We start from the raw sequence: 15,595 nt of genomic DNA, 5'->3' as shown, positions 1-15,595 counted from the left end.
TGCAGCATGGAAATGTATTATTACATGATATGATACACCATATACTTTTCATTTCCATGCTACATATTGGTGTTAATTTTATGCGCCATAATACCAGTTATTATGTTTTTATGCTTACCACAAAATAATTTGTGGATAAACTGAACTGTACGTCCACACCAGCTAAATTCTAGAAGAATGGAATTTCGAAAATTCCCGAAAAATGGAACTTGTGATTCAAAATAAATTAATAAGGAAGTATATTGTACAAAAATGCTCAGAAATTTCGGAACAAACCAATGGAATGAATTTCGATGCATATCATGTTTAAATTTTGTTTCAACATTCCCAATATTTAATATCGAATTCCCTCAGTTGCCGTAAAGGGTAAGTGTAAAAAGGAGTTTCTGTGATTTATTACTCGGAAAAGAAGAACCAGAGTGTGCTGCAACTCTTGTGCCCATCGGTTGTAAATTTATCGATAGATTGTGTGTACGTTAGGGCAGCGGTTCTCAACCGCTGCTCAGTGTGCAACTTCCCAGGGGCCTCTGCGGCCGCTTGAGAAAAATAGAATGAATCCGTAAATGTGATTGAAAAAAAGGCCTACGCCATAGAAGTTATATACTAAAAAGGGTTTCGCGAGTCAACAAAGGTGCGGTTACCGCTGCTGTTTTGGTTATTCACACGATTGCCCAGTTTCTTGGTCACTCTTTTAGTCGGTCTTTCGTCCAGCCCTTCTTTTTTTAGGTCACTCCCATGCTCACACATTTCATAGATCACTCTTTTGGTCAGTCACATTTTTTCACACTTTCTTGGTCGCTCTTTTGGCCACTTGCCCACCGAGTCCTTCGTTCTTTAGGTCATCCTCATGCTTACACACTCTCTTTTAGTCAGTCACATGCTTGCTAACTCTCTGGGTCACTATTTTGGTCAGTCACACGTTTGCACACTTTCTTGGTCCCTCACCGAACTAGTCCCCTTACTCTCTGGGTCACTCTTTCAATCACCCACATGCTCGCACATTGTTTTCGTCATTCACACGTTTGCAAACTCTCTATGCCTGGGTCTTCTCAACCCGTTCCAAGAGACTCCGCGGGCAGCTCCAGAGCAATAAAATAAATCAGTAGATATGATAAATAAATTTGAAAATAAAAGTCCTCTACGGCTCTCTACCATAGAAATTATAGAGTAAAAGGGGGCTCCCCCCGCGAGTATAAAAAAAGGTTGAGAACCACTGCGTTTGGGAACTAACTCTGTGGGATCTCATTGGCTATATGTCCAGTGAGGGCAAAATTGCGCAGAGAATGTACAACGGAAGCGGAAGGTGAAGAGCAGAGTCGTCATCCATCAACATTCATCAATGGCATTGATGGAGTAGTGCTGGAAAATAGATTTGCGATGCTGAATTAGTTGAAGTCGTAATTTGTTCTATCACATGGCACGTCGCATGATAGTCGTTTGTGCCACGGTAGGGTGAGATATTTGCTTTATCCAGCTGGAGACCGGGATTAGTGGGTTATCATTTTGTTTTTTCGTTAGGGTAAGAAAATACAAATATTTGAATTCCTTTCGAGATTTTACATTAAAAAAATATAGGAATAGCGCAGCAATAAAACATGGTTTTTATTTGCATTTATCTTCACGGCTACAACTAGATACTTTGTCAGCCGGGACAAGCCCGCATTCTGGCGATCCCTTGTAATGTAGAAGGAGCAGTTGAATGAATTCGATGCCCCCCTCTAGCCCAGTGCCTGGGGCACCAGACTTCCCTAGTTGTTGCCCTGCCTTCACCCGTTCACTCATAAAAAAAATTTGTAAAATTTCTGACTTTCCCTCGTAAATATACAGGGTGCACGAGAAGTCCAAAACACATGCTGAAATTTAATAACAAAACAACCAATTGACATAAGAAGGTGCAGTTTGCTCTAAAATAGTTATCATGGCATATATATATATAATCATGATAACTATTTTAGAGCAAACTGTGCATAATTAATATTTATGACTGCGTTTCATAAAACTATCACATTTCATAGTCTTATGTAACGCATACTGCTGTCATAAGCATTAATTATTCACTCTGTTTGTGTTGCATTCACATTTCAATATCAGTGCTTTTTTTAGCTTCGGTTACATCTAAACTGGTGAAAGAGTGCTTGCTCATGTTGAAATATGGTCGTTTTTTAGGCCGTAAATTGTCGTAAACATTAATTATGCGCTGTTTGCGTTGCATTTTATGCTTTTATCGAGTTTTTCGTTTTACAGCTCCACCTGTGAGTGGAATTTGAACTCTTTTTTTTTAATTTATCGGGGGGGGGGGGGGGGACTCTAGGCCATGATAAGTATTTCAGTGCGAACCGTACTCTTTTATGTCGATCAGTTGATTTGTTATTAATTTTTAAAATGTGTTCAGGACTTCTCACCCACCCTTTTAATATATGTATACAGGGAAAACTAAATTATTCATTGATATTATGCAAAACTGGCGCAAAGTTCATATTCAAAATGCTCTTCATTAATATTTTCTTCATCGGTCAATGAATGTGTGTTATACAAACGTTATAATAGCTCGATATCGGTATCATTATTAATGATTTCATTGTCTTAGAACAAGTGAAATCCTAGTTAAAAAGTAACAATAAATGCGTGGGATGTATAATAATAATAATAATTGTTCGTATAACAGAGAACCTTATACGTGTCTAAGTATAAAAACCGAAAGAAAGAGATACAAGTAGAACGAGATCGTTATCGCGTGGATACAATTTATTGCGAGCGTTTTTTTTTTCTCAATGTTTTTATTTATTTATTTTTTCCTTTACGTGCGTGTTGCCAACCCCGCGGTGACAAAAGTCTTTAAATTTTCCACGAGGTCAGAAAAAATTAAATAAAAAAAATAAACAAAAATGGCATAAAAGAAGAAGCAGCTTGAAATTCTGGAAGAAGAGGATTCCTATAATTTATGGTGTCGGCTGTAATGGTGACATTAGGGTTACATTGTATACATTCGACCTACTTTTTTTTTGCTTTTTTTTTATATTTAAGGCCGAGCAACACCTACGGATAATCAACATGACTTCGAGATGGCAGAAAAGTTTCTGGAATTGATTATAAAACAATTAAAACAGTTAGTTTTTGTTTTCAATGAGATTTACGTTATTGTTGAGCATAGTAAAAATATGATACGTATATATTACATCTGTATGGATCGATTGCTAGCATTTATGGCCTTGTAAATTTTTGCACATTGAATACTCCAAAAATAATCGTTTTTACTATTACTAATTCTCGCAACTCGGTGCTCGATGTTTTTGGTTATTTTTTACGCTTGCGATATCTTTCAAAATTCATTTATAAAATCGCATTTTAGTTAGTTTTGGTTTTAACATAATCCCATATTTGGGTTTACCCTTTTAGTACAGATGGTACTTTACACAAATACAAGTACAAACACAAAGGCCATAACAGGAAAAATGTCCATATAAAGATATGGATGTCAAATATAACTAAAATGCGTTAACCCAATACAAGAGCATATACGTATTACACACGAAGGAAAAAACTAATAATTAATACTATGTAACACACACTGCCGATAAAAAGATTATGGTGGTCTTATCTCTTTATAATACAGACAGCTTCTCGATTTACCCCCTCCATGTTTATCACACTTCTTTTTAAACGTGTGAATTGTGTTAGAATTCACGCCATCCTCCCGGAGGTAAGACATTCTATTTACTAACAGTCCTGTTAGAGAAAAATATCGCTGCGACACCACAACCTGGCAGTGTCTCTTTCTAAACGATACTACTATTACTAAACCACACATGCACCTCGTCCATATTCCTCTGCGGAACCTCTAACGAATCGGTACATGCGGGAATGTGCGTGTACGTAGTGAAACCTAATGTGAAGTTCCTTTCTGTGTATTCTAAACGATAAAATGGTGTCTCCTTGTCGAAACAGTTGATTGACGGCGTATTAAAAACTCATGGTCCATCCCATCCATACCGTTGAAAATTTTGAACGCTTAGATCTTATCTCCCTGACACCTGCGTTTCTCCTATATAAACATATTTAAGACATCGAGTCTTCATAGTTTAATCCTTTCGTGCCAACAAGAGCGCATAGTTAGTGCCGTCTTAACGCGTGGGTCCACCCGGGCACGACCCGGGGGCCTCAATAGAAGAGGGGCATCAGAAAAACGAGAAGTAGTTGGTTTTACGAGAATTTTCCGGGTAGGATCTCAGAAAAATCACTTGGCCCGGGGGACCACGATGCACTTAAGAGTGCCCTGCGCATAGTAATGCCACTCAACTCATAAGTGAAACGTGGGTTGTTGGAACCAAAATGAGCGATCACGCAGTTGTCAACGTTAAACGTCATTCTCCAAATCGTTACCATCCTGCAATTATATTCAAGTTGGTCTGGAGCAACTCCCTATCGCTTTTGATTCCCGAAACCCGCCCTTCCATTAACTTCACGTAATCACTTTGCTTACAATCCCATCGATATCCTGATCAAGTTTATCGATAAAAATAAAACCACCTTTTTTTTTAACCTCAGTAACATCATAAAAAAACTTTATAAGAATCATTGTTGTATTGGATGGCGTACGGTCATCTTAATGCACCACCAGACACTTATCCTGTTCTTGATATACCTGTATTTCCCAAATCCAAGTTGTTAGTACATATCACCGTTTGTATTTCTGTGCTTCCAAAAAATTGCAATTAATAGATTAATTAATGAAATTCAGTTAGAGATGTTTCGCATTTTTTAGAAAAAAAATTACAATAATCGTGCCGACCCCCGGACTTACCCCCCCCCCTCTGGAATGGAGTCCTCTCTCTCTCAGCCTCACCTTTGTGGGGGGGGGGGGGTGGTTTGTCAATAAATGTAGGTGTGGACGCGTGATAGACCGTCTAATAAAGACCAGTCTATAACCACTGTTTAGGGGCCATTCAAGTATTACGTAAGCAGATTTTCAGCCATTTTTGACCCCCCATCCCCCCCAAAATTTTGTCAGCAGCTTAGAATATTTCATATCTTCAAAAAGGGGTGGTTGATGACGTAAGCAACCTTCACCCCCCCCCCTCTGTCATCAAAAGCCAGCAAATCCGAAACCCCTTCCCCCCCCCCCTCGATGCTGACGTAATACTTGAATGACCCCTTATTGGCAAAACTCGTGATTTGTCTATAGAAGTAGCGCGATTTTGTTTATGAGTGGCTTAACATTTGAGCATCAAATTACGAGCACTCGCCCGGACAGTGAGAGGTTGGTGACATCGCCCGAGTGACGCCGTGGTAAGATGCTCGTCTTCCTTTATGAAAGTTACCATCAAGATTTCTAGAAAACCAGGAGACCATTTTAATGCATTTATACTATTCCATATTACATTCGTACAAAATTTTAAAAGCCTTTGACAATAAGTACTAGAATGCACAATTGCTATTCAAAAACACGATAATGCGAGACTCCAAACGGTGCTCGAATCTGTGGCGTTTATCGACCAATGTTGGTACTGCCACACCCAACCTACAGTTACCTTCTAAACTCTTTCACTACCTCCTATATATGTTCTTGCATAGAATATAGGAGGTAGTTACTTGTCTCCCCCACACACAAGTGATTTTCACTTTTTCTTTACTCCTCCGAACAGAGGACAATGGCTTTGCAAGGACAATGAAATGATTTTGGCGGGTCCTCAATGTGGTTCAGGTACCAGACAGACAACAAAAATCTACGTGAGAGGAAAGACCTAAGCTCGCAGCTGGACGGGGGAAAAATGTGCCTTGCTATGTCAGAGAAAACCTAGTACAGAAAAGTATCACGGTTGATCTGGAAACAAATCCTCCCAGACATCTCTAATGGTCATCCCTCGTGTTATTAAGAAAACAGAATACAATAGGATGGGTTCCTTTTTTTTTTTTTTTTTTTGCGTTCGTGGCATCCTTGGGAATTTTAAACATCTCGTGCCACCCTTGTTTGCTCTTGAAGCATTTAAACAGCACCCTAAATCACTGTGACACACTACTCGAAAAAAGTTACAGCCTTAAAATACCTGGCGTCTCCTGAATGATCTAATAGCACACCGTTCGAGGGAATCATCGAATCATCTATAAGCTTATATTATCCACGGCATTATAATTTTCTAATATTAGGCAATATAGCCTACTGTAGACCTACAAATAAAAAAATCTAAACGGGAGATTTTTTTGTAGTGTTAGACCATTGTTTCTCAAAGCTCTCTCCTAGGGGTGTCGCCAACCTTTGTCAAGGCCGTCGTGGCCAGCTGTTGGCACTAATGATTGCTTACTCTGTTCTTTGAAGCGGTTCTTTTTTAGAATATTCTGGGTGTAGAGAGAGAGAGAGAGAGTGACAGGAGTTAGAACCACTCTGTTAGACTATTCTTTCCTAAGATCAGTGATTGAGTGGTATCACCTTTGTTGGACGGTGTAGCACAGTGGCCTGGCTCATTTTTCTTCTGTGAGTGGAAGGCCCGGTCACAGGGCCGCGAATAGGCTGAAGCAGGCGGGTCTAGTGCCCCCGACGCTGGACCAGAGGGGGCGTCGAATTCACCCTTTAACTCAGGGAAATCTTAACCTTTTCAGCCGCAATCCAAAATCAGAAAAAAAATTAGCATCGCAACACATGAAACTGTTTGTTTTTCAAAATTAGTGAAATTAGTCACACAATAAGTGCATTTATAACAGGACAGTAAGTAGATTTGTACGACCCATTTCGGAGTGCGTACCATGCGAATAAAGCTGCGGTCGTGATCATAGCTCAAAAATCCCTGGCTGTAAGAGGTTTTGTACGACCCATCTCTGAAGCCCCTGTGACCCATACATTAAGAATCCCTGCTTTAACTGATCCTACTGCATTACACGGGGTGCCAAAATGAGTGCTTGCCCCAGCTGACGTAGTATCTAGTTGCAACTCTGCTCTGTCATATACTCGACTGATAGGAAATAAATATGAAAAATGAAACGGCGAATCACCCATAGCCCAGTTTGACTGATGTCAGGGCCCGGTACCGGGCGGTGGCCAGGCGATTGAGAAACACCGCTGTAGCAGACCGAAAAGGAGGAAGGATTATGAGATAAGAAAAGGTTTTATTTGATTATATGGGTAGGCCTGTAATATAGAATTATCTCGAGGTGAAGGACGTTTAGTAAAAAATTCTTACCTAGAACCAACCAATTCCTTCCCGTTCAAGCTTTTGGCAACAAATTTGGGCGATCTGTATTTGAAAAATCGGCGATAAATCTGGTAACCTTGTCCTAACCTATCCGCGCGTTAGAAAAAGGAAGAAGGGGAAAGAAAAAAATAGAAGGAAAAAGAAGAAAAAAAATCGAAAAGGGAAAAAAAACTAAATAGAAAAAGAAAATAGATGGCATATATATATATATATACGCACACACAATAGATTTATATTTTCATTTTCATCCTGCGTGTTTCCGCTCTTACATGTTTATAGTAGAAATATACATAAAATGGGGGGAAGGGGGAATCATTAACAGGAATATATAAAAAACGGGGGAAAAAAAACAACTTCGCTTCATAGGGTTACAATGAAGTGATGGTGAGGAGAGAAGAAAGAGACACACTGAACTGGATTAAATTTATTCGACTGGTGTTTGGACGAAATATTTCGTCCGCGATTGGACCGCCAGTTAAGGCGTAAAAATATATAGCAGTAATATATATAATAGGTAGGAATCTCTGCCATAAATAAAGGGGGCCTTTATACAGCACCGAAAACGAGTTTTAACGGCATTCAAGAGCATTTTATACACTTAAAGCACTTCCATGTTCGGATATGTTTAAAAAAAAATAGAGCACCTCAGAATTTAGCGAGTGCAGTTCATGGAATGTTTAAATTAGAATGATAAATTTCATGTGTCGATTACACTGTGCATTTCCGTCTTCACCCGAGGTTTCTCTTAAGCATATTTTGTGGATGGCTTTTATATAAAAGGAACCAAGTGCCATTTTTAATATTTTTAAAATATGCCGAGACATCTGAACTATTAAAAAGATGGGACTTTTTATTTAAATATTTGTATTTTTCCCATATTAATATATTAACATATGACATGTTAATATCCAATTACATATTGTCAAACTTTACTTGGTTCCTTTTAGATAAATATTAATTTGAAATTATTTAAAGAGAACCAATGATGAAGCTGTGAGGGAAGGGGAATATTAATGGTATTGTGTAACAGTAAACAGTTTAATATGCACCTAAAGTCATCGCGTAATGCTTTTTTCACAAAAAGGGTTATTATTTTTAAAATTTAAGAGATAACTTTAAATAGTTTTTCTCAGTTTTGAGTTAATGGCGCTTGGTTCCTTTCATATAAAAGCCGTCCAATTTATGCTCTTCCCGAAAAGTTGAAATGGGTTTCTGCGTTTGATATAAACGATTTTATACATCGGAACAAAAATGCGTTGTTGCATAAAAAAAAAGATATTTATGCAAATAGACAGTAATCAGTGAGAGTTATTTCTTCTCTACTGATTGTATATTTAAAGCTGGAACTCGTCCATGTGTTCAGTAACTAGAGCCTGGAAGTTCAGGGAAAATGTCATAAAAAAAATGTCGGGTTTTTTTTGCCTATTTTCATTTTTTTTTCTTCGTTGTGAAAATGCTGTTTTTGAATTTTTCCTGTTTAAATGCCTATTTCGACATTGTTTTATGTTTTTCTTTGAATTTCAGAAGCGATGTTCCATAAAACTGAGATATGTTAGGCTTCGAGAACTTCGAGAACAACAGAGGAATTGCTCTCTATAAAAATTTCGTTTCATAGCATTAGTTCCTATCACAAGACCCCCCCCCCCCACCCACTCTATTTATACTCAAATAGGAGTTAAATACTTCAGAGATAGACCATCAGACAAAGCTTGATATTGCCAGGCATAGAAGCGACAGACTTTACATCTGTTTTATACATAGTTTTCGGATATCAATCAATTTACTACCAAACTCATATCGAGATTATTAGAGCAGATTCTTTTGAAACATAATGATAATTATTCTAAAAAATTATTGTCCTTTAATTTTAATTAACATTGTTTTTCATGTTGGCTAATTACACATCTATTGTTGAATAAAATCGCCGACATAGGCTTGAAGGATCACAAGAACTTATTTTTGGTCCGATAGTATCAACTCAGCTTGGCTAATACGGTCGGCCCCGCTCAATCGGATAATGATTTTTACGAATAAAAATGATTTTGGCAAATAACCCGCTTAAACGGATAAAATCCTCCGGCACAAAAATTTCTCTCATAGTTTCTTTCTCTCTTTCTTTCATCTTTTTGATAAGATTTCTCTCATCTTTCTGCTTATTATGATGATTTCAACCGATTGATGGAAAATAATATATTACCAAGTTGAGATAAATACATTTGAGAGTGGGTACTATAGCCTCCACGTATTCAAGTTGTCTTCATTCGAACATTAAGTTTTATTTTTATTTAATGCTGTGCCAATAGAGGGCGCGAAATTTTCCTAATGAAAAATAAAAATTTTGGGTATTGTGATCATTGTAATTAAACATAATTTTCATTCCATTTTTTATGTCTAATTTATTCGAGAAGCTTTATTATATTGATCCTTCATCAGTTTTCAATGTAGTACAAACTATACTAATGTTGCAAAACGTTAATTGTTCCCCGCATAATCGAGTACTCCTTTTAATCGGATATTGTGTGCGCTGTTATCGGATATCCGTTTAAGCGAAAGCCGACTGAAGACAACATTTGGGAGTCTGAAAGTTGCTGGTCGTCCCGTGTAAGCCGGACCTAAATGCGTAAGCAGAAGAGGGAATGTGCATTGCGCATGTTTTCATTAAATGAAACATTTGGAACTGAGATAGAAGATATGTTACTAAGTTAAGATTTAAAAAAAAAAACTGACTGAGAATAGGGTACTGGCCTTTAAAAATATTTAAGTTGCCCTCAAAAAGCGTACATTTATATTTTGTTCTCTGTTTAGCTAATAGAGAGGACGCCAACCTTCCTAATGAAAAGTAAAAATCTTAGATATTGTGATCATTGTAATGAATATAATTTTCGTTTCATTTTTGATGTCTGATTTACTCGAAAAGCTTTATTATATTGATCCTTCATCAGTTTTCAATATAGTACAAACTATACTAACGTTGCAAAATGCCAATTGAATTGTTCCCGCATAATCGGTTATCCCTCTTGGCCATATGCTTGAATCGTTGATATACGAATCGACTGCAATGCAATTATTATAAACTAATATAAAAACACAGACGGAGCGAGTTTTTTTTAGCCATTTCAGTCATTTTTTGGACCTCTTTAATATCTTATTTTTCCCTTTTTTTACGCCTTATTCTAGTGCTTATTTTAAGCAGTTTTAGTGCCTTTTTGACTGGGTATTTTCAAAATATTTCGCGCCTAAACTTCCGATCTCTATAAATAACACAGGTCTACTGTATTCAAATTAGTAGATGAATTTTAAAGTGCTAAGAAATCCTAGTAGAAAGAAGTCCATTAAACTTTTGACCCTAACAATGTCTTTTTGCCATGAACACCGATCTTTGGCAGATCCCGATAAACTGAAAACTCTCATTCCGGGGCTCAAATCAGGGCACAACTCGGAAAGATTGCTTGTTCACCAGCCCTAAAAAAATATACGACTCATACATTTAAAAACTTCAGAAATATTGAAGAAAATGTTTGTCGGATCCATGTTTTCATGGGTGTGTAACATGAAAATGTTTTCCAAATACTGTATACAGTTGTCCCTAAGTATTCGTATAGGCTACGTTCCGGGGGTCACTGAGAAAACGGAATATTCGCGAATAATGCAAACTATAAATTTCGGCTTTTTACGCTTCTCGATCTCGTATATATCTGCTTCGTGTGGCAGTACTAGAAAGGGTTAAAAGGCTTCCCCTTTTAACCCTTAGAAAAAGGTGTCCAGTGATTCTCGGGCAATGTTTCCAGAATGAACTTTATGATGTCTGTCAGCAGTTTCTTCTTTATGTCAGTAAATTTGGTAGAGTTTGGTAATAAGGCCTCTCCTCGATAATTTTTCTACGTGTGAACAGCATGCCATAGACGGGTCTATGTCACGGTAAAAAGTCATTGCACATTTAAACTAACGAAGCCCTTTCACTATGTAGTTCGTCGTAATGAACTTGTTTCCCACTTCTTAACCTTTAGAGCGGCAATCCCGAGTTACCTCGTCAAACTCGATCTGCTTTATTTCGGTCACACCGAAATATCTCGGATTCTTAACACGCTTTTATTTCCTATGTGGCAGTTATAATGCGGATCAGGAAAATTTTAAAAACCACTTAAAGGGTTAATCTTGATCCCCATGTGGTATCGCTTCAGTTTTAGGAGCAGTCAGCTCGATAAATTTTTCCTCCGTCAATTTCTGAATCACTGTTAATTAATTCTCTGATTTCTCCTATGTCCACATTAATCCACCTTCCGCTAACGTGGAAATGTCTCTTATAATCTCTTCGGCTGCCTCCGTAGAAATGGATGCGTTCTCGGGCGTACGTTGTGGTCAAACGTTCTTCAACAGAAGTGCCTGTTCCCATCTTTATAGCTCCTATGGCTCCAGAAATGACACTAATGGCATCGGTGAAATTAATCCATGACTTTCAGATGTTTTAAGCCTGTTTCGTTCAGATGTTTCATGCATTGCATTTACATCTTCTTGGATAGTTCGTCATGAACGTTTATATAACTCTTGATCAAGCAGCTGAATGCTAAGTGTTGAGTTAGGAGGCATATAAAGGACTTCAACACCATGGTGTTCAGGGATATTATCCGGTGTCCAAAGAACTTTGAATAGGATATCTTTATTGGTAAGGTGCCTTCTGACTTCCAGAACACAACACCACTTAAACCAATCCAGGAAAAGTGTTTTCTTAGTCCAAGCTTTTCTATTGTTCATACAAAATATTGGGAGATGAGATTTACCCTTTCTCTTCAATTTTTGCAGATTTAATAATGACCGTTATAGTATGCAAGAAGGCAAGTTATGTAGGCTATTGTATAACTTGAAAATTGTATATAATATACAAGTAATGTAAAATGCATAACTTGCATACCCTTTTTATTACACCCACAGAAACACAGCCCTTTTCTCGTGGGAGACGTGTAGATTTAGGTTATATTAAAAACTACTGTCAATACTTAGAATTTTTATTTAAAATTTGCACTTCTAGTAACATTTAAACAGTGGCAAAACAATGTTTTTACAAACATTTCCAGAAGCACTAGAGAAATCTTTAGGAGGGTTTTCTTTAAAACGTTCATTTATCTCGTACATTGTATATTTTGTTCCGATACGAGAATTAGCACTGCAAAAAATGTTTCCCAGAAAACTAGGAAAAAGACCGCAAAAAATCCAGGACCGACTGTAATCTTTAAGATTTTAAGGTCGCTAAAGTTTCATTTGAATCCGAAATTGGCTCTGAATCTAGAGTATTTACAAAGAACAATCAAATAAATAGTTCTGGAATCTATGGGTAATAGAGACATTTCTGATATGGCTATTGTGTAATACATACAGAGAAGAATCGGAAAACGAAGCACTTGACCAACAAACGACACACAAAAAACACGATTTCAAGATAAAACGAGATGGAAAAAAAAAATGTACAGGTTGTGGAATAGGTTCGTGGCTACTACACAGTTTACTGACTCGGGTCAACAGCAAAGTGAAAATATTGAAAAAAGAAACGTTCAAACGGGTGCCCGAAGCAAATATGAACTCATACATATATAAGAAGGTTCCGGTCGGAGAACTAGTGGCCACCACGCCATCATACGCCACCGCTTGCTATTATTACTGGTTGCAGAGTCAATTTTTCGTCTTTTTTTTCATGTTTTTTATTTTTCGTTGTTGTTGTTGTTATTATTATTATTTGTGGCCAAGGAAGGTGGCTCGCTACGACGACGGCCACCGAATAAGTGGTTTGTCTGGTGTCTAAGGAAGTAGGTTAAGCGCGAAACACGGTCAAGTACCTTCACATGTAAGGAATGAGAGAGAGAGATAAAAAAAAAACCTACTTGACCCAAGCTGTCATGCAATGCAAGCTGAATACATATGCAACATGAATAAAAATAAAAATTTATAAATACAACGGTATTTATGAATTTACATACTGTGAATAGACAAATACGTTATACTAGGGTTTCTCGACCTATAGTCTGCGGACCAGAGGCTTTACAAGTGGACATCGATTCTCATAGAATGAGAATTTGTTCAATTGAGGGGCTTATTTTCAAAAGGGAGCATTTCCACTTTTTTCTGGAATGTACTTTTTAAGGGTTTATGGATCCTTTTGGGATAAACTGTGTCAGTTTATGCAACCGGGATTATTCAAACAGGAATGTTGCAATGTAAAGTTAGCCGTTTCTATCAGAACGGAACACACATATATTCACCTTTTTCATGTACTTCGGTAATTTTTCATCTCTCGATAACGGACACCCATGAGACCGAACAATTTGTCCGCTAACGAGTAGTGTCCGTTAATACAAGGTACTTATAGGTAGTAAGATACATTGAGTAGCAAAAGATGTAATTCAGAATCGCGTTCGTCAGTCGAGGTGTCCGTTATGGGAAGGTCCCATTGTAAAATGATCGTATTTCTTATGTTAATGATGATAGGGCAGTAAGCTTAAGCGCGAAACACACCCCTTCAGCCAGTTGAAACCTTTTGAAACCAAGAAGGGACGTAGAAATTTTCAATTCTTTTGGCTTGACCAGCTCGAATTTTAACCGAAAGGTAACATTTCCATCTCCTTTCAAAACGGAATATTTCCAAAAATTAAAATGTGGATAAATCTCTTGAATGTTGATAAAGAAATATCGTATAGTATTTAAATATTCTTATACCACTGCCGTATGCCACCTTGCTGAGCTATTTTCTACTTTTGTAAAGGGAGGAATACGGTTTTTACTTGTACTGTAAATTTAGCAGAAGTGGAAATATGTTCCCTTTTGAAAAAAAGCTTCTTAATTGTGAAACTGATATTGGTAATATCCTCTTGGGTTCGATTAAAAGACTACACCCTCATACTCATAGTTACCACATAGTTACCCTAAAAATTGCCATCTTATACATGGAATATCGCTAATTGCCGCCAAAACACGCAATTCTCAATAAAATTGTCAATTATTGCTGAAATTAAGGGCTATTGCAAATCAAAGTAAGAGAGAGAGAGAGAGAGAGAGAGAGAGAAATGTATCTCACGAAAAAAACTTCAAAAACCTTGTGATCACATTTCATTGAGGAAAACATACGAAAAATCAGGGTCTTAAATACGGAAATAAGGCTTACGGACAAGGCCAATTGTCACCAAAAATATTGCTATAAGTCGGTAAAATCACAAATTACTGTTGAAAAATTACCAATGTGAGGTAAGTGGAGGGGTAATCACTGGAAATCGTAGTAAATTGTTGCGGTTCCCGGAAAAAAAAAGGTTGAACATGACAAATAAAGTATATGAATATACAGGTGCATATAAAACGGGGCATATGGCATTTTACTGGTGAACCGTTGGTCCTATAGGCATATTTCCCATTAGAAAAAATATCCAAATAACGTGCAGTACTCAGATATGTCGCTCGTGGTTTCAAGCGGTTGTATAGTTATTAAAAAAAAATTTTTATACCGTCCCCGTCAGGATCGTAACTAGGATTTTGGCCGCCCGAGGCAAGCATGATTCAGTCGCCCCTACAACTTCAAAATTAGATAACCCTGTAACGGTGTTCTTCGTTCCCACCTAAAATTGCCACCCCCCTAAATTTTGGCACCCGGAGCAGTTGCCCTCCCTTGCTCCCTCCGGCCCTGCTCCCGTGTACCCAAAACCCGAATTAGAAAGTGGTTGCCCTGTCTTCCCTGATGCCAACTAAAAATCAACGGTTCACCAGTGAAATGGCCTACCCCCTGTTTGCTATGCACCCTGTATATGCGCTTAATGAAGAAATATTCTTTCTGTCAATATATCTTAATTGGTAGAGCACTCGACCGGCATTCGAGGAATTCGGGTTCCGGTAGCGGCAGAGAGATGAAATTTTTAAAAAAAAATTAATATCTCCACACATAAAATAGCCTTTTTCAGTATATCTTGTATAAAGATATGAATATATGAGATTAATATTTATAGTCATAATTATCAAAGTTTATATTTTATAGAAATTATCTGCGTTTACAGTATAAGTAAAGGTAACATTAAAAAGAACTTCGTTAAAACTCGAGCCAATTGCATGAAAAAGTCGGTCCACCCCAAAAATACAGGAATGTTCTGTAAAATACGTGTATTATATACAAACTGCTCGTAGGGACCCGTCGACATGTTTCAGACCTTTTACTGGTCCTTGGGTAAAAAAAAAGGTTGAGAAACGCTGCGTTATACGACAAATACGGTGCATCGGTACAATTGCTTTAATGGTGAGGAGACGTACTAATCCTGTTTGTGAATCTATGTACAGTCGATCACGCTTATAGCGTTCCTGCTTAGAATGTTTTCCCGCTTAGTACGACTAATTTTCATGAATTTTACTTTTTTCCTATATTGATAATGTTAACTTCTCCTGGA

Source organism: Pholcus phalangioides, unplaced genomic scaffold (genome assembly GCF_987345545.1).
Source record: "Pholcus phalangioides strain wild (caught in Gottingen) unplaced genomic scaffold, Ppha-v1.0 ptg000004l_1, whole genome shotgun sequence".
Classification (NCBI taxonomy): domain Eukaryota; kingdom Metazoa; phylum Arthropoda; class Arachnida; order Araneae; family Pholcidae; genus Pholcus; species Pholcus phalangioides.
The sequence above is the reverse complement of the archived record's forward strand: the minus strand, read 5'-3'. Positions refer to the sequence as shown.